Below are 20891 nucleotides of genomic sequence, written 5' to 3'. Positions count from 1 at the left end.
AAAAATATTCACTTCTATTATTGTCTGTTTAAAGAAACTAGGGTCAGTGCTAGGAAGTAGAGGACAGAACCCAAGGAGTAAAAATAAACTTAAAAAGAAGACAAGATGTTCTAAAAGGGCAAGTAAACATTATGAGTTATTTCCTTTCTTATAGCCATGGACAGACTGTTGAATAAGTGGTCAACAGGAGCAGCATTAAAATAAGTCTATTGCTCTGTGGCCTTAATAATGGGGAAGTCTTTAATATTGTTACGAGTTCCCCTTTCAGAAGTCATATATGGTCCATTCTCTGCATAGAATTGAGCCTGAAATTTCCAGGAAGATGGATACCCAGAAGTTTTTTCTTAAACATGTTCATTTATTTCATAGAGAATAGACATGTATTTAATTTTTTATAAGGGTATCCAGATGATGGTTAGGTAGGATGGGAAGGAAGCATAAAATTATAAGATGTAGTTTACCACCAGTGTGGTTCATCAGTATTTTTTAGGGTTGTACTGTTCATTATGGTAGCCACTGACCGCTTAAATGAGGCCACTGACCACTTAAATGAGGCCACTGACCACTTAAATGAGGCCGCTGACCATGTAAAATGTGGTTAGTGTACCTGAGGGACTGACATTTTAATTTAATTTAAAATTTAAAATAGATACTCGATTTAGATGTATGCAAACAGTTCATTCTCATCGTCTCCAGTTTTCTTCAACTCTCTTAAGTCCATCATCCAGCCTTGGGGCTCTCAGAGTAGCTTCTTAACTGCTTTCTGGCCTTTAGTTTTACACTCTGCTAGGCCAGTCTCAAAAAAATGCCAGTTTGGGCTTCCCTGGTGGCGCAGTGGTTGAGAATCTGCCTGCCAATGCAGGGGACACGGGTTCGAGCCCTGGTCTGGGAGGATCCCACATGCCCCGGAGCAACTAGGCCCGTGAGCCACAACCACTGAGCCTGCGCGTCTGGAGCCTGTGCTCCGCAACAAGAGAGGCCGCGATAGTGAGAGGCCCGCGCACCGCGATGAGGAGTGGCCCCCGCTCGCCACAACTAGAGAAAGCCCTAGCACAGAAACGAAGACTCAACACAACCATAAATAAATAAATAAATAAATAAATTTTTTAAAAATGCCAGTTATAATGAAATTTTTCAATGTTTTTTGAAGTATAAAAGACATACAGAAAAGTACAAAATTATAAGTATGCAGTTTGATATGTTATCATAAAGTGAACACAACTGATAAATGAACAACTAGGTAAGACATAGAACGTGAATTATACCACAGAAGTCCCCATTCATGATTCTTTGTGATCACTTCCCCCTCCCCTTCTCCAAAAGTAACATCCATACTTCTTACATCCACAGACTGCCTGCTTTATATTAATGGTTTGTTTTCCTAAAATTTTGCTTGTGGAATTCATCCATGTTGTAACGTGTATCTGGAGTTCATTCATTTTCACTGCTGTATAGGTATCTAACATATGATATACCACAATTCATTTATCTATTCTACTCTTCAGAAACACTTTGATTAGTTCAACTTTTAGGCCATTATGATTTATATTACATTAAACCTTTTAAAATGTGTTTTGTGAACACATTTCTGTAGAATCTATTCCTAGCAGTGAGTTACTGGGTAATAGAGTACTCAGAGGTTCAGTTTTTGAAGATACTGCTGGTTTTCCAAAATGGTTTTATCAATCCATACTCCTGTAAGTACGAGACTTTACATTCTACATCCTCATCAATATTTGATATTGTCAATCTTTTTAAGTTGATTCATTTTATGAGCATTTGATGGTGTACCATTGTGGTTTTATTTACATTTTCTGATGACTAATGAAGATCAGTATCTTTTTGTATGTATCTTAGAAATTTGTTGTCTTTTGAAGTTCCTACTTCTCTTTTTTTTTTTTTTTTTAAAGATTTATTTATTTTATTGATTGATTGGTTGCTATGTTGGGTCTTCGTTTCCGTGCTAGGGCCCTCTCCAGTTGCGGCAAGCGGGGGCCACTCCTCATCACGGTGTGCGGGCCTCTCAGTACCGCGGCCTCTCTTGTTGCGGAGCACAGGCTCCAGATGCGCAGGCTCAGCAGTTGTGGCCCACGGGCCCAGTAGCTCCACGGCATGTGGGATCCTCCCAGACCAGGGCTCGAACCCGTGTCCCCTGCATTAGCAGGCAGACTCTCAACCACTGCGCCACCAGGGAAGCCCTCCTGCTTCTCTTTTCCTCATTTTTCTGTGGATTGTTTTCTTTTTTTAATTTGTAGTTCTTTATATATTCACTTATGAGTTGCAAATATCTTCCACTCCATGGCTTTTTCATCCTGAACGGTGTCTTTGAGGATCAGAAGTTTTTCATTTTATGTTATCCGTTTTATCATTGTTTTTCTTCATGACAAGAGCTTTTTGGGTCCTTTTAAAGAAATCTTTCCATATTCCTAGGTTTTGAAGATATTCTACTAAGTAATCTTTAAGAAGTGTTATTTTGCCTTTCAGTTTAGATTTATAATCCATCTGAAATATATTTTTGTATATAGTGTGAGGTAAGGGTTAAGTCTCTTTTATTTTATATAATTATCCAATTGCCCCACTATAATTTATTGAAAAGGCCATCCTTTCCTCACTGCTCTGAAGTGCCACCTTTGTCTGTGGTGACCAACTTATACTAATTTTCCTTGTTTTAACTCTGAAAGTTCTATATCCTGGGAACAGCCTCAGGCTCAGGCAAACTAGGATGGATGGTTATCTTACTATTGTCATAAATCATGTGTGCATAAGTATGGGTCTATTTCTGGATTCTCTTTTCTGAACAGAATAATAAACCCATTCTGTCTTAATTAGTTTTATAATAAACCTTGTTATCCTATAAAGAAAGTCATCCTATCTTGTTCATTTCCAAGAGAGTCTTGGCTATTTTTAGAATTTTTTCATTTCTATTTTAGAATCAGCTTTTCAATTAATATAAATAAAAATTCCAAGATTGGGAACGCATTGATTCTGTAGGTCAGTGTGAGGAAAATTAGGTATTTATAATATTGAGTTTTCCAAAGCCATGAATTGTTTAGGTCTTCTTTAATTTCCTAAGTAATGTTTTTTAGCATTCTGTGTGAAGGTCTTGTGTATCTATTGTTAAGTGCTTAAAAAACTGATTTTTTTATATTGTTGTATGTATCATTATTTGATTTCATATTCTAATACTTATTCCTGATATATAAATATACATTTGAATTTGGTATATTGGATTTATATTCAGGTAACTTGCTAAAGTCGCTTATTAATTTTAAAATTTTATATGTTAAGTTAAACATTCTTAATTATTTTGGATTTTCTACATAAGCAGATGGCTGGCTCATAGGCTGTAGTTTGCCAAATTGTGCTGTAGTCCATGTTTATACTTCTTTTCCTGGAAGGGAGTCTCGTCTGTCTGTATGGTATGTTGGATGCATGGTGGATACAGCAGGAGGTCCAAATTGCTGCTCATGGGCACAGTGTGAGTCTTGAGCTTTCCAAAGCTATCCCTCCTTTCTTGGATATTGAGTCAATTGTGCCAAATCTATTTCAGCACTCTTTATTTCTTTGTGTAAATCCAAGTTTCCATCTAGTATCATTTTCCTTCAGCCTGAAGAATTTTCTTTCTTTTTTTTAAAATAAATTTACTTATTTATTTTTTTGGCTGCATTGGGTCTTGGTTGCTACATGGTTTTCTCTAGTTGCGGCGAGCAGGGGTTACTCTTCATTGTGGTGCGCGGGCTTCTCATTGCAGTGGCTTCTCACTGCAGAGCACACGCTCTAGGCACGCAGGCTTCAGTAGTTGCAGCATGTGAGTTCAGTAGTTGTGGCTCTCGTGCTCTAGAGCACAGGCTCAGTAGTTGTGGCACATGGGCTTAGTTGTTCCACGGCATGTGGGATCTTCCCAGACCAGGGATTGAACCCGTGTCCCCTGCATTGGCAGGTGGATTCTCAACCACTGCGCCACCAGGGAAACCAAGAATTTTCTTTAACATATCATGTAGTGCAAATACTAAAAAAAAAAAAATTCCCAGCTTTTGTCTAAAAATGTCTATTTTACCTTCATTTTGAATGACATTTTCACTGGTATAATACAGCAAATATTCATTAGGCAGTTTTTTCTTTCTGCACTTTTTAGATGATTCCATTGCCTTCCAGCTTGCATGTTTTCTAGTAAGAAGACTGCTGTCTTTCTGCTGTTTTTCTATATCAGGGATCACAGACTTCTTCTGTAAAGTACTTTAATAACTATGTTTGGCTTTCCAGGATAAATGGTCTCTGTCACAACTACTCAACTCTGCCATTGTAGTGTAAAAACTGCCGTAGACAATAGGTAAACAAATAGGTGTGTCAGTGTTCCAATAAAATTTTATTTATGAAAAACAGGAGGCATGATAGATTTGGCTTGAGGGCTGTATATAGTGTGCTAACCTCTGTTCCATATGTAATGTGTTCTTTTTCTCCAGTTGCTTTTAAGAATTTCTCTTTATCACTGTTTTTAACAAATTTGATTATGGTGTGACTTAGTGTAGTTTCTTTTTTTCTTTTTTTAATGATTCTTTTTTTTGGCTGCGTTGGGTCTTTGTTGCTGTGTACGGGCTTTCTCTAGTTGCAGCGATCGGGGGCTACTCTTTGTTGTGGTGCACGGGCTTCTCACTGCGGTGGCTTCTCTTGTTGTGGAGCATGGGCTCTAGGCACGTGGGCTTCAGTAGTCATGGCATGCAGGCTCAGTAGTCGTGGTGCATGGGCTTAGCTGCTCCGCGGCATGTGGGATCTTCCTGGACCAGGGCTCGAACCTGTGTCCCCTGCATTGGCAGGCAGATTCCTAACCACTGAGCCACCAGGGAAGCCCAGTGTAGTTTCTTTTATGTTTATTCTGCTGATGGTTTGTTGAGCTTCTTGGATTTCCCATTTCTTTATTCATACTTTTTGTTCATTTTGTTCATATTTTTCTTTACATTCTTTTAAGCTCCTAGTTTGTCAATTCCTTCCTTTCCATAATTTCTGAGTCTGTTTCTATTGATTGGTTTTTCTTCTTGGTATGAGTCATATTTTCCTCCTTTGAATGCCTAATAATTTTTTTATCAGATCCTGAATATTGTGAATTTTATTTTCTTAAGTACTGGGTTTGTCGTATTACTTTAAAGAGTGTTGGATTTTGTTCTGCATGCAGTTAAATTACTTACAGATGAGTTTGATCCTTTGAAAGTCAGTTTTTTTTTCCTCCCCCAAAATTTAAGTGTTTATTAAGAGTTAAATATAAACATCAACCTATTGTTTTATAGAAAAATAGGGTCTTTGGGGAAATGTTTGTACCTGGATTATAGTTATATGTTTGTGTAACATGATTTAGTGGGGTGCAGGGTCTTTCGCAGGAAGAGTAGAGGAAGGAGATTGGAAAGAACATCCTGTAATTGTAACAGGGAAATGATAAAAGAAAATTTCACACATTGAAATATAAGGAAGTCATTCTGGCTTATACATGAGTTAACTTGAATTTTATGCTAACTAAAATAGCCTGTCTGTGTTAAGACCTGCTTTTAATCTTTGTTGCTATAGAGGATCAGCTTTTAAGGCTAGTTTAGCTCCATTACTAAGCCATGGTCTTTTCAAGGAGAAGCACAAGACACAACCCAGGAAAAAAGGGGAGACTAGTCAGTTTGGGAGGTTCTTATAAGAAGGCTTGAGCATATTGACAGGTGAGCAGCAATTAGTCAAATGAAAACAGGGAGGGAAAAGTGGGGTGAGGGGAATGGTGTGCTATACTGAGACTTGCATGTGCAAAAGCCTAGATATGGCAAGTATATAATGTTGTCTGAATAAGAACTATGCAAGGTCCAATATGACTTGGGAGGACAGAAAAGGAAGAATGGAAGAAATAAGGCTAGGAAACAGAGATTAAACAGGTGTAGCAAATGAGTTTGCTCAGAACCATGTTTCTCAACCATACAAGTTTTAGCAAAGCAGGTCTCACTTTTTTTTTTTTTTGAATAATGTTTGGAGTGCAAAAGAATAATTGATACAGATTATAGAAATTTTATTTCATTAAGTTTATTGCAAGCCCTTATTAATATGTAATTTGCTTAGGTCTTTTGCTCACATTTTTCTCCTACTTGTTACTGGCCCTCTGTCAGAGCATTGACTTTGGAGTTCTGAAGACCTGGATTAAAATCTCAATTATGATTTAAAAAAATCTCAATTTCTGATTTTATAGCTGCATAATTTTGAGCAAGTTCCTTAATCTGAGTCTTCACTTTCTTTATCCATGAAAGGGTAAGGGAGGGTAAAGGTATGAACTCACTTACAGGGCTGATATAAGTTAAAAAGACATATAAATATCTATTAGTATCCAGCATATGATAGACACTCAACATGTTAGTGTCCTTGGATAAAAGCCCTAGAGAAAACAACTCCTTTTCTAACCCAGAAGTTCTCAACCAAGGTTGCACGTTTAAATCATGTCAGGAACTTCAAAAAGTATTGGTGCCCAGTCCCCATGTAATTTAATAGGCCTGGGGCAGGGCCAGGGCCAGTCATGGTATTATTTTTTAAAAGCTTTCCAAGTGTTTCTAACATAATACAAGGTTGAAAACTGCTGATCTAGCCAGGAAAGGCTGACCTTTTTATCCCTCTGAAATCAAGACGTGTGTGTGTGTGTGTGTCTAGCATACAAAGCAAAACTTGAAAATACGAGATTTATTAAGAGAAAAACGACTGCAGGCCATAACTGACACTGATGAGAGCTGGCTACACACTTGGCTGACTTCTTAGATTCTATTTTTAATTTTAAATCCACATTGGTTATGTAACACTGTGGCTAAAGGTTTTACATAACAAATCCCTTTGATTTTGTAAAGCCCAGATAGTTAATTTGTTGAATAAAACTCTTTATTTCTTTAAAATTATTTCTATAGCAAAATTTCTTTTGATACAGGAAACCTGCAGTTTCTTTATAAGCTAACTTTTTCCTTTTTATTTATTTTTTTAAAGAACTGTTTACTTTGAATCCTTGCTTTTTAAATTATTTATTTATTTATTTATTTATGGCTGTGTTGGGTCTTCGTTTCTGTGCGAGGGCTTTCTCTAGTTGCGGCGAGCGGGGGCCACTCTTCATCGCGGTGTGCGGGCCTCTCACTATTGCGGCCTCTCTTTTTGCGGAGCACAGGCTCCAGACGCGCAGGCTCAGTAGTTGTGGCTCACGGGCCTAGTTGCTCCACGGCATGTGGGATCTTCCCAGACCAGGGCTGGAACCCGTGTCCCCTGCATTGGCAGGCAGATTCTCAACCACTGTGCCACCAGGGAAGCCCCCTTGCTTTTTTAAATCCCTCATTCATTTTGAGGTTCATTCACTTCCAAAAAGGACGCTGTAAGAAAATTAACTTAGTAAAACAAAAAATAAGGCTAACATTATAATGATATGACAGTTTGGTAAATGCTTAAGAATATATATATATGGAAGAACTTATATTTTAGAGTTCTTTTTTAAGCTTCATTGGGTTAAATTTTTTTGGCTTATCTTTTTCTTTATTTTTAAATTTTCTTTATTTATTTTTTAAATTGAAGTATAGTTGATTTACAATGTTGTGTTAGTTTCAGGTGTACAGCAAAGTGATTCAGTTTTTCAGATTCTTTTCCAATATATGTTATTATAAAATACTGAGTAGAGTTCCTTATGCTATACAGTAGGTCCTTGTTGGTTATCTATTTTATATATATACAATAGTGTGTATATGTTACTCCCAAACTCCTAATTTATCCCTCCTTCCACCTTTCCACTTTGGTTACCATAAGTTTGTTTCCTTTGTCTGCAAGTCTCTTTCTGTTTTGTAAATAAGTTCATTTGTATCATTTTTTTAGATTCTGCATACAAGTGATATCATGATATTTGTCTTTCTCTGACTTATTTCACTTAGTATGATAAACTCTAGGTCCATCCACATTGTTGCAAATAGCAATATTTCATTCTTTTTTATGGCTTTTTTATACAATGGAGTGATATTCCATTGTACTGATATATATATACCACATCTTCTTTATCCATTCATGTGTTGATGCACACTTAGTTTCCTTCCATGTCTTGGCTATTGCAAATAGTGCTGCTATGAACATTGGGGTGCATGCATATTTTCGAATTACGGTTTTCTCCAGATATATGCCCAGGAGTGGGATTGCAGGGTCATATGGTAGCTCCATTTTTAGTTTTTAAAGGAACCTCCACACCGTTTTCCATAGTGGTTCTACTAATTTACATTCCCACCAACAGTGTAGTGTTCCCTTTTCTCCACACCCTCTCCAGCATTTATTATTTGTAAACTTTTTGATGATAGCCATTCTGACTGGTGTGAGATGATACCCCATTGTGGTTTTGACTTGCATTTCTCTAATAATTAGCAGTATTGAGCATCTTTTCATGTGATTGACCATCTGTGTGTCTTCTTTGGAGAAATGTCTATTTAGATCTTCTGCCCATTTTTTGATTGGGTTGTTTGTTTTTTTTGATATTGAGCTGTATGAGCTGTCTGTATGTTTTGGAGATTAATCCCTTGTCAGTCACACTGTTTGCAGATATTTTCTCGCATTCTCTAGGTTGTCTTTTTCATTTTGTTTATGGTTTCTTTTGCTGTGCGAAAGCTTTTAAGTTTAATTAGGTCACATTTGTTTATTTTTGTTTTTATTTCCATTACTCTAGGAGATGGATCCAAAAAGATATTGCTGTGATTTGTGTCAAAGAGTGTTCTACCTATGTTATCCTCTAACAGTTTTATAGTATCGGGCCTTACATTTAGGACTTTAATCCATTTTGAGTTTATTTTTGTTTATGGTGTTAGAGAATTTTCTAATTTCATTCTTTACATGTAGCTGTCCAGTTTTCCCAGCACCACTTATTGGAGAGACTGTCTTGTCTCCATTGTATGTTCTTGCCTCCTTTGTTGTAGGTGTGTGGGTTTGGTTCTGGGCTTTCTATCCTGTTCCATTGATCTATAAGTCTGTTTTTGTGCCAGTGCCAAACTGTTTTGATTACTGTAGCTTTGTAGTGTAATCTGATGCCAGGGAGCCTGATTCCTCCATCTCCATTTTTCTTTCTCAAGATCGTTTGATGATTCAGGGTCTTTTGTGATTCCATAAATATTTTAAGATTTTTTTTTTTGCTCTAGAGCTGCGAAAAATGCCATTGGTAATTTGATAGGGATTGCATTGAATCTGTAGATTGCCTTGGGCAGTATGGTCATTTTAACAATATTGATTCTTCCAATTCAAGAACACAGTATATCTTTCAATCTGTTTGTGTCATCTTCAATGTCTTTCATCAGCATCTTATAGTTTTTGCAGTACAGGTCTTTTGCCTCCTTAGGGAGGTTTATTCCTAAGTATTTTATTCTTTTTGATGCAATGGTAAATGGGTTTATTTCCTTAATTTCTCTTTCTGATCTTTCATTGTTAGTTTATAGAAATACAACTGATTTCTCTGTGTTAATTTTGTATCCTGCAACTTTACAGAATTCACTGATAAGCTCTAGTAGTTTTCTGGTAGCATATTTAGGATTTTCTATGTATCTGTCATCTGCAAACAGCTACACTTTTACTGTCATAAATGGATGTTGAATTTTATCAAAAGCTTTTCCTGCATCTACTGAGGTGATCATATGGTTTTTATTCTTCAGTTTGTTAATGTGGTGTATCAAACCGCTTGATTTGCGGAAGTTGAAAAATCCTTGTATCTCTGTGATAAATTCCACTTGATCATGGTGTATGATCCTTTTAACGTTTGTTGGATTCAGTTTGATAGTATTTTGTTGAGGATTTTTGCATCTAAGTTCATCAGTGATATTGGTGTGTAATTTTCTTTCTTTGTGGTATCTTTGCCTGGTTTTGGTATCAGGGTAATGCTGCCCTCATGGAATGAGCCTGGGAATGTTCCTTCCTGTGCAATTTTTTGTAATAGTTCAGAAGGATAGATGTTAACTCTTCTCTAAATGTTTGATAGAATTCGCCTGTGAAGCCATCTGGTCCTGGGTTTTTGTTTGTTGGGAGTTTTAAAATCACAGATTAAATTTCAGTACTTGTAATTGGTCTGTTCATATTTTCTATTTCTTCCTGGTTCAGTCTTGGGAGATTGTACCTTTCTAAGAATTTGTCCATTTCTTCTATGTCCATTTTATTGGCATACAGTTGCTTGTAGTAGTCTCTTATTGTCCTTTGTACTTCTGTGGTGTCGGTTGTTAACTTCTCCTTTTTCATTTCTAATTTTGTTGATTCGGTCCCTCTCCCTTTTTTTTCTTGATGAGTCTGCCTGAAGGGTTATCAGTTTTGTTTATCTTTTCTAAGAACCAGCTTTTAGTTTCATTGATCTTTGCTATTGTTTTCTTTGTTTCCATTTCATTTATTTCTGCTCTGATCTTTATGATATTTTTCCTTCTACTAACTTTGGGGTTCTTTTGCTCTTCTTTCTCTGGTTGCTTTAGGTTATTTATTTGCCATTTTTCTTGTTTCTTGAGGTAAGCTTGTATCAATATAAGCTTCCCTCTTAGAACTGCTTTTGCTGTGTCCCATTGGTTTTGGATCGTGTTTTCGTTTTTATCTCTAGGTAATTTTTGATTTCCTCTTTGATTTCTTCAGTGATCCATTGGTTGTTTAGTAGCATATTGTTTAGCCTCCACATGTTTGTTTTTTTTACAGATTTTTTCTTGTAGTTGATTTTCACTCATAGTGTTGTGGTCTGAAAAGATGCTTGATATAATTTCAATTTTCTTAAATTTACTAAGGCTTGCTTTGTGGCCCAGCGTGTGATCTACCTGGAGAATATTCTATGTACACTAGAAAAGAATGTGTATTCTGCTGCCTTCAGGTGGAATGCTCTATAAATATCACTTAAGTCCACCTGGTCTAATGTGTCATTTAAGGCCTGTGTTTCCCTTATTTGTTTTCTGTCTGGATGATCTTTCCATTGATGTAAGTGGGTTGTTAACGTCCCCCACTATTACTGTGTTACTGTCAATTTCACCTTTTATGCCTATTAGCGTTTGCCTTATATATTGAGGTGCTCCTATGTTGGGTGCATATATATTTACAATTGTTATATCTTCTTCTTGGATTGATCCCTTGATCATTATGTAGTGCCCTTCTTTGTCTCCTGTAACAGTCTTTATTTTTAAGTCTATTTTGTCTGATATGAGTATTACTACTCTAGCTTTCTTTGATTTCCATTTGCATGGAATACCTTTTCCATCACCTTACTTTCAGCCTTTATGTGTCTCTAGATCTGAAGTGGGTGTCTTGGGGACAGCATATATATGGGTCTTGTGTTTTTATTCATTCAGCCAGTCTGTGTCTTTTGGTTGGAGCATTTAATCCATTTACATTTGAGGTAATTATTGATATACACGTTCTTAATGCCATTTTGTTAATTGTTTTGGATTTGTTTTTGTAGATCTTTTTTCTTCCTTATCTCTTTTGTTCTCTTGCCTTGTGATTTGATGACTATTTTTAGTGTTGTGTTTGAATTCCATTTTCTTTTTTGTGTGTATATCTATTATAGATTTTTGGTTTGCAGTTACCATGAGGTTTTGATATAACAGTGTCTATATATACATGATTATTCTAAGTTGCTGATCTCTTAGTTTCAAATGTATTTAAAATATCCTGCATTTGTACTCTCCTGCTCTCATGATTACTAGTTTTGACATATTTGTGTGTGGATGATTTCCTACCTTTACTGTATATTTACCTTTACTGGTGAGCTTTCCCATTTCATACTTTTCTTGTTTCTAGTTGTGGCATTTTCTTTTCCACCTAGAGAAGTTTCTTTAGCATTTGTTGTAAAGCTGGTTTGGTGGTGCTGAATTCTTTTAACTTTTGCTTGTATGTAAAGCTTTTGATTTCTCCATCGAATCTGAAAGAGAGCCTTGCTGGGTAGAGTATTCTTGGTTATAGGTTTTTTTGCTTTCATCACTTTAAAAAATCATGTCACTCTCTTCTGGCCTGCAGAGTTTCTGCTGAAAAATCAGCTGATATCCTTATGGGGATGAACTTGTATGTTATTTGTTGCTTCTCCCTTGTTGCTTTTAATATGTTCTCTTTGTCTTTAATTGTTGTCAGTTTGATTATTATGTGTCTTGGTTTCTCCTTGGGTTAACCTGCCTGGCACTCTCTGCACTTCCTGGACTTGGATGACTGTTTCTTTTCCCATGTTAGGCAAGTTTTCAGCTGTTATCTCTTCACGTATTTTCTCAGGCCCTTTCTTTCTCTCTTGTCCTTCTGGGACCCCTATAATGCAAATATTGGTGCATTTATTGTTGTCTCAGAAGTCTCTTAATCTGTCCTTATTTCTTTTCATTCTTTTTTCTTTATTCTGTTCCGTGGCAGTGATTTCCCCCATTCTGTCATCCAGCTCAATTATTCGTTCTTCTGCCTCATTTATTTTGCTATTGATTCCTTCTAGTGTATTTTTCATTTCAATTATTGTATTCTTCAACTCTGCTTGGTTGTTCTTTATATTTTCTAATTCTTTGTTAAAAATTTCTTGTAACTTCTCACTCTGTGCATTCATTCTTTTCCTGAGATCTTGGATCATCATTACATTCAGTACTCTGAACTCTTTCTTAGGTAGACTGCCTATCTTTACTTCACTTAGTTGTTCTTCTGGGGTTTTATCTTGTTCCTTCATCTAGAACGGATTCCTTTGCCATCTCATTTTGTCTAAATTTCTGTGTTTGCAGACTCAGTTCTGCAGGATGCAGGATTGTAGTATTCTTGCTTCTGGTGTCTGTCCCCTGGTGGGTGAGGTTGGTCTAGAGGCTTGTGCAGGCTTCCTGGTGGGAGAAGTTGCTGCCTGTCCACTGGTGGGTGGAGCTGGGTCTTGGCAGTCTGGTGAGCAGGGCCATGTCAAGGGGTGTGTCTAGAGGCAGCTGTGGGCTCAGGAAGTTTTTAGACAGCTGTTCTGCTGATAGGTGAGGCTGTGTTCCCACCCTGTTGGTTGTTTGGCCTGAGGCGTCCCAGCACAGGAGTCTACAGGCTGTTGGGTGGGGCCAGGTCTTGATGCTGATGAAACAAGCAAGACGTCTGCCTTCTTGAGTCCACATAGCTGAACTTTCCCTGAAATCTCTACCACCAGTGTCCACATCCCCAGGGAGAGCCATAGTCACACCCCGCCTCCCCAGGAGACCCTCCAAGACCAGCAGGTAGGTCCAGTCCAGGCTCCCATGAAAACTCTGCTTTTGCCCTGTGTCCTGGTATGTGCGAGACCTTGTGTGCACCCTCCAAAAGTGGGGTCTGTTTCCCCCAGTCCTGTGGAACTCCTGCAGTCAAGCCCCACTGGCCTTCAAAGCCAAATACTCTTTGGGTCTTCCTAATGCCAGACCCCCAGGCTGGGGAGCCTGACGTGGGGCTCAGAGCTCTCACTCCTGTGGGAGAATTTCTGCGATATAATTTTCTCCAGTTTGTGGATCACCCACCTAGGGAGTATGGTATTTGATTATATCACAAGTGCACCTCTCCTACCATCTTGTGGCTTCTTCTTTATATCCTTGGATGAAGACTATCTTTTTTGGCAGGTTCCAGTCTTTTTTATTGATTGTTGTTCAGCAGTTGTGATTTTGGTGTGCTCGTGAGAGGAAGTGAGCCCAGAGTCCTTCTACTCTGCCATCTTGTCCCAAGTTCCTCTCAGTTATTTCTTTTTCCATCCCTGGTATAGCAAGAAACTCAGGTCATGAGGACTGAGTGAAGTACAGTCAGGACTCCAGCACCATTTCGCTACAATTCTCTTGCTTTGCTTTGCTTTGCCCTCCTTTGTGTGTAGGTTTTGTCTTCAAGGTGACATCCTTCACTACCGAAAGAAAACCATGAGCAGCAACAATGGCAACATGCTTTCTGGTTCCCTTCCAGTGGAAGAGAGTCATTGGGTTAACTTCAATTCAAATTTCCTTGCTTTCACTTTAACCTGTTAGTTACGAGATCACATTATCCAAGGTTTAACCTTATTCTTGTAGATTATGTTACTAAGTTATTAATCATAGTTAACATTTCCTAATAAGTTTTCCTAAGATATGAATAACTTATCCATTACTTCAGGACTATTTAGTTTCAGAAATCTAAACTTATTAGAAAAAACAGAGGGTAAAAATATATACAAAGTACAACACTTATGAGAAAAGATGCCATATATAAATATATTATTTTCTCTGAAATATTCATTTAAAAAGCTCTCTTTGTATAGTGCATATTATGTGAAGTGCATAATCATAGGAAAAGATATACTGGGAATTAAGAACTGGAACTAAGAATACAACATCAAAATGGTGATTTCTATTAAGATCTGTGTACTGGACAGATTATGCCAATTGTTTTCCTTAAACTCTGCTGGGTGCACAATAAGCATTCAATCCCCTTTTAAAAGAGGTAGCAAAAAGTTTTTGAAGAGGTAGTCTATGAAAAGATTACTGCTCTTGTAAATAACATTATCATAAAAAGAACGGAACTAAGTGACAAAGAACATTATGGATTTGAGGTTAAGACTTACTTTCGAAATATTTTTGTTCTTTCCAAATGTGAGTTAAAAATATAATAGCCCTTCTGAACCTGCCACAAAGTCCCACAATACCTCTAGACATTATAAGAGATCTTTACTTCTACATCCAAAGGATTCTTCTGGAAACTTAAGGTATGGAAACGAAAGTCAGGGATTTCTAACACAATGCTCCCGTTTCTCTGATTATTCAGCTGGAAGAGAGGTGATGGGAAGATACTTGGAGAATGAGCTATATTCCTTTCTCCAACTTGAGCTATGTAAATGTCATGAGTCAGAGGTGCACAGGCATTTTCTTAGTGGACGGGTTACAAGGGCTTACATATCCAATGACATCACATGTATTTTCTTCTTTGTATATCTCTCTGGAAAAAAATTCTACTTTTCTCAATGTGGCAATAAACATCCTTGAAAGAATAGACTTAGATTTCTAGTTTTTAATTTTTGTTAGTAGTGAGGATTAATGTGCTCTTCTCAGCAGCAATGAGCAGCTTCATTTAAACTGATTACCTTAGGCTGAACTAAAGAGAAATAGTAGTTCTCTAGTCAGCCTTCAGTCAGACCTTATAACATATGCAAGAGGCAGAGGAAAGTACAAGGGTTAGGAATATGGGAGGAAGAAAAGACCTAATATGATAATCAAATAAAGCTGCATGAAAGCAATGGAGATGCTAATTACTGAGGAATAAAATGATTCTTAGCAATATTGCTAAGTAGCAATACTTAGCAATCCTAAGTATTAGCTTATTGAAAAGGGTCAGTTAGATGAGTTTTTGAATGAAGTGTCTCATTATTCTGGTTCCAAATCTTCCATAGGTATAAATACTTTAAATTCAGCAAATAAGGAGAGCGATCAAGATGGCATGGGAGTAGGACATGGAGGTCACCTCCTCCCACAAATACATAAAAAATATATCAACATGTGGGACGATTCTCACAGAACATCTACTGCATGCTAGCAGACCTCAGACTTCTGAAAGGGCAAGAAAATCGCCATGTAACCAGGTAGGACAAAAGACAAAAAAAAAAAAAAAAGGAATCAGGATGGGACCTGTGGCCCTGGGAGTGAGCTGTGAAAGAGGAAAGGTTCCTGCACCCTGGGAAGTCCCCTCACTGGTGGGGAGATCAGCCTGGATGGAGGAGGAGCTTCGGCGCCTTGGAGGAGAGTGCAGCAACCTGTTTTTGGGAGGCAAAATTGGGAGAGAGAGATGAGCAGATTGTCGGTGCCGCTGCCCTGCGATCCCCAGCCTGAGATGCATGTCTGCTGGTGCAGACGGGGGCTGGGCGCTGAAGCTCAGGCTTCAGAGGTCAGGCCCAGGGAGAGGACCGGGTTCGGCTGTGAGGAGACGGCCTGAAGGGGCTGGAGCATGGTGTGGCTGTAACCGATCGTGCAAGCGGAGGAATCCTTGGCCTGCCATAGAGGTGAGGCGCCATTGCTGGGGGGCAGGCGAGGGGAGGGCCCGGACCTGCCATAGGAGACTCCTTCCCCATGTGCGCACTCTCAGGTGACAGGACACTGCTGTCACGAGCCCTGGGGGTGGGTGTGAGCTGCTGCCACCATTGCACGCCACTGCTGAAATATCAGGGAGCAGGTGCCAACTGCTACCTCTGCCATTGCAGGCTCCAGAGCACGTGTGAGCTGCCACCACCGAGAGATCCGGGAGTGTATGCCAGCTGCTGCCACCACTGTTGTGGGATCTAGGAGCACGCACAAGCCTCTGATGTTGAGATCTGGGAGTGCGTACTGGCCACCGCTGCCCTGTTGAGGGCTCTGGGAGGGTGCACGAGCCACCACATCTGTGTATCCCCTATCAAGGGGATAACAGCCAGCACATGCTGAGGGAAGAGGTGGCAGGCATCCATACTAAAAAGAGCCCTTGCACCAAAAATAATAAACCTACACAAGCTGCACAGGGACACTCCCACGTATAAATAGCCTTCCAAGACCACAGTAGGTAACTGTTTCTCCTAAACTCAGAGTAAGAGAAATATAAGTAAAATGAAGAAGCAGAGGAACCACTCCCACTTAAAAGACCAAGAGAATTCCCCTGAAAGAACAATGAAAGAGACCTCTTCAGTCTAACGGACACCAAGTTTAAAGAGATAATGAAAATACTGAAGGAATTAGAAAGGCTGTCGACAGAAATGCAGATTACTTTAAAAAGGAACTAGAAAATAGGAGGAGGAGCCAAGAAAACTTAGAAAATTCATTTGCAGAGGCAAAAGCTGAAATAAAGGCAATGAACAGCAGTAAGAATGAAGTAAGAATGAAGAATGAGTAAATGATCTGGAAGATAGAATAATGGAAATCACCCAGTCAGAACAGCAGACAGAAAGCCAAATGAAAAGAAATGAAAGCAGTTTGAGAGACCTATGGGATAATTAAAAGCCCGCCAATCTACGCATAATAGGGATTCCAGAAGGAGAAGAAGGAGAAAAGGGGATTGAAAATGTATTTGAAGGAATTATGGCTGAAAACTTCTCAAACCTAAAGAAGGAAACAGATATCCAGGTACAGGAAGCACAGGGTTCTAAAGAAGATGAACCCAAACAGATGTACACCAAGACATATTATAATTAAAATGGCAAATGCTAAAGATAAAGAGAGGATTCTAAAGGCAGCGAGAGAAAAACAAAGTTAATTACAAGGGAACCCCCATAGGGCTATCAGCTGATTTTTCTACAGAAATGTTACAGGCCAGAAGAGAATGGCAAAATATATTCAAAGTCTTGAAAGGGAAAAATCTGCAACCGAGAATACTCTACCCAGCAAGATTACCATTTAAAATAGAAAGAGATAAGGAATTTCTTAGAAAAGCAAAAACTAAAAGAATACAGCAATAGTAAACCTATCCTAAAAGAAATATTGAAAGGATTTCTCTAGATAGAAAAGAGGCAAGAAGCTATAGGAAAGAGGAAATCACAATAGGAAAGTAAATCATTTAAATGGGCCAGTATACAGATTAAAAAGAAAAAACAATCTATTTGTGAAAGTGACAATAAGCACAAGGAACAGCAAAAGGATGAACAGGAAAGCTGTAAAAGAGGACATCAGAATCACACAATGTGGGGGGTGAGGGAAAGAAAATGTAGAGTCTTTTTTTTTGTTTTAATTTTAAAGAATGCATTTGAGCCTATATGACTACCAGTCTAAGGCAAAGTAGATGTAGGAAGGGGTTAACATACTTGAAAAACAGGGTAACCAAAACAAATCAAAAACATACAATAGAGTCACAAACACCAAAAAGAAGAGAACATAAGTATAATACAAAAGCAAATAGTCAAATCACAAAAGGAAAAGCAAAAAAAGAGGGACAAGGAAGAAATATAAAAACAACAGGAAAACAAGGTTTAAAATAGTAATAAATACATATCACTAATTACCTTAAATGTCAATGGACTAAATGATCCAATCAAAAGACATAAGAGTGGCAGATTGGATAAAAAAACAAGAGCCTATAATATGCTGCCTACAAGAGAGTCACTTTAGGGCAAAGGACACACATAGATTGAAAGTAAGGGGACGGAAAAAGATATTTCAGGCAAACGTAAATGACAAGAAAGTAGGGGTTGCAATACTCATATCAGACAAAATAGACTTTAAAACAAAGGCCATAAAGAAAGAAAAGGACACTATAACATGACAAAAGTATCAATACAAGAAGAGGATTTTACACAACCAAGTGGTATTCATCCCACGTTCACAAGTATGGTTCAACATATGCAAATCAATCGATGTGATACACCACATCAACAAAAGAAAAGACAAAAACCACACCATCATCTCAACAGATGCAGAAAAAACATTTGGCAGAATTCTACATCCATTCATGATAAAAACTCTTATTAAAGTAGATACAGAAGGAACATATCTCAACATAATAAAAGCTATTTATGACAAACCCAGAGCCAATATAACACTCAACGGTGAGAAGGTGAAAGCCTTCCTACTAAAATCAAGACATGATAAAGATGCCCACTCTCACCACTTTTATTCAACATACTACTGAAGTCCTAGCCACAGCATTCAGGCAAGAAAAAGAAATAAAAGGTATGGGGATGGTGGTGTGCTGAATTGGGCGATTGGGATTGACATGTATACACTGATGTGTATAAAACTGATGCCTAATAAGAACCTGCAGTATAAAAAAACAAACAAAACAACTAAAAAAAAAAAAAAAAAAGGTATCCAAATTGGAAGGGAAGAGGTAAAACTGTCATTACATGCAGATGACATGATACTAGATATAGAAAACCCTCAAGATTCCACACAAAAACTACTAGAACTGATAAACAAATTCAGCAAGGTAGCAGGATACAAGATTAACATACAGAAATCAGTTGCATTTCTTTACACTAACAATGAAATATCAGAAAGGGAATGTAAAAAAAAAGAATACCTTTTATAATTGCGCCAAAAAAAAAAAGTACTTAGGAATAAACCTGGCTAAGAAGGCAAAAGACTTAAATGCTGAGAACTATGAAACATTAATAAAGGAAATTAAAGGTGATTCAAAGAAAGGGAAAGGTATCCCATGCTCTTGGATTGGAAGAATTAATATTGTTAAATGGCCATACTACCCAAAACAATCTACAGATTTAATGAGATCCCTAACAAATTACCCATGACATTTTTCACAGAACTAGAATAAGCCTGAAATTTGTATGGAACCATAAAAGACCCAGAATTGCCACAGCAATCCTGAGGAAAAAGAACGAAGATGGAGGCATAACCCTCCCAGACCTCAGATAATACTACAAAGCTACAGTAATCACAGCAGCATGGTATTGGCACAAAAACAGACATACAGATACATGGGACAGAATAGCGAGCCCAGAAATAAACCCAAACACCTATGGACAATTAATCTTTGACAAAGGAGGCAAGAATATACAATAGGAAAAACGACAGTCTCTTCAGCAAGGGTGCTGGGAAAGCTGGACAGCTGCATGTAAATCAGTGAAGTTAGAACACACCCCGACACTATGCACAAAAATAGACTCAAATGGCTTAAAGACTTAAACATAAGACATGACACCATAAAACTCCTAGAAGAGATAATAAGCAAAACATTCTCTGACAGAAACTGTACCAATGTTTTCTTAGGTCAGTCTCCCAAGGCAATAGAAATAAAAACGAAAATAAACAAATGAGACGTAATCAAACTTACAAAGGAAACCATAAACAAAATGAAAAGACAACCTATGGAATGGAAGAAAATATTTGCAAACGATGTGACCGACAAGGGCTTAATTTCCAAAATATACAAACAGTTCATACAACTCAATAACAAAAAAACAACAACCCAATAGAAAAATGGCCAGAAGACCTAAATAGACATTTCTTCAAAGACACACGGATAACCAATAGGCACATGAAAAGATGCTCAACATCACTAATTATTAGACAAATGCAAATCAAAACTACAATGAGATACCAACTCACATCAGTCAGAATGGCCATCACTAAAAACTCTACAAATAACAAATGCTGGAGAGAGTGTGGAGAAAAGGGAACCCTCCTACACTGTTGGTGGGAATGTAAGTTGGTGCAGCCACTATGGAAAACAGTATGGAGGTTCCTCAAAAAGCTAAAAATAGAATTACCATATGATCTAGCAATCCCACTCCTGGGCATATATCCAGACAAAACTATAATTCAAAAAGATACATGCACTCCTATGTTCATAGCAGCACTATTCACGATAGCAAAGACAATGGAAACAATGTAAATGTCCATCAACAAATGAATGGATGAAGAAGATGTGGTACATATACACAATGGAATACTACTCAGCCATAAAAAAGAATGAAATAATGCCAGTTGCAGCAACATGGATGGAACTATAGATTACCATACTAAGTGAAATAAGTCAGAAAGAGAAAGACAATATGATATCACTTATACATGGAATCTAAAATATGACACAAAGGAACATATCTACAAAACAGAAACAGACACACAGACATACAGAACAGACTTGTGGTTGCAAAGGGGGAGGAGGGGCGTGGGAGGGATGGACTGGGAGTTTGGGGCTAGCAGATACAAACTATAATATATAGAAGGGATAAACAACAAGGTCCTACTGTATAGCTCAGGGAACTATATTCAATATTCTGAGCTAAGTCAAAATGGAAAAGAATATAATAAAGAATGTATATATATGTATAATTGAATTGCTTTGCTGTACAACAGAAATTAGCACAGCATTGTAAATCAACTATGCTTCAATTAAAAAAATTCACATACAGAGTGAAGTAAGAGAAAAACTAATACCGTATGCTAACACATATATGTGGAATCTAAAAAAAAATGGTTCTGATGAACCTAGGGGCAGGACAGGAATAAAGACAGAGACGTAGAGAATGGACT

At 37.8% G+C, this 20891-nt stretch overlaps 3 long non-coding RNA genes across 3 annotated transcripts in view; 2 read left to right on the top strand and 1 right to left on the bottom strand.

The window, feature by feature from the left end:
- LOC309627823 overlaps window positions 1–20891 on the top strand; it is a 108657-nt gene that overhangs the window by 80818 nt on the left and 6948 nt on the right. Inside the window, exon 5 of the long non-coding RNA XR_014243974.1 lies at window positions 15335–15523. This is a non-coding gene — a long non-coding RNA (uncharacterized lncRNA). The remainder of the gene's footprint in view (window positions 1–15334; window positions 15524–20891) is intronic.
- The window catches only part of LOC309627831, a 190789-nt gene continuing 171691 nt past the window's right edge, over window positions 1794–20891 (bottom strand). The window contains exon 2 of the long non-coding RNA XR_014243982.1: window positions 1794–10361. This is a non-coding gene — a long non-coding RNA (uncharacterized lncRNA). The remainder of the gene's footprint in view (window positions 10362–20891) is intronic.
- Window positions 15537–20777, top strand: LOC309627824. The gene is made up of 2 exons (XR_014243975.1): window positions 15537–15940; window positions 16139–20777. It is a non-coding gene; the product is annotated as an uncharacterized lncRNA (long non-coding RNA).

This window comes from Balaenoptera borealis, assembly GCF_965194805.1.
Source record: "Balaenoptera borealis genome assembly, chromosome: 4".
Lineage (NCBI taxonomy): Eukaryota > Metazoa > Chordata > Mammalia > Artiodactyla > Balaenopteridae > Balaenoptera > Balaenoptera borealis.
The sequence above is the reverse complement of the archived record's forward strand: the minus strand, read 5'-3'. Positions and strand labels throughout refer to the sequence as shown.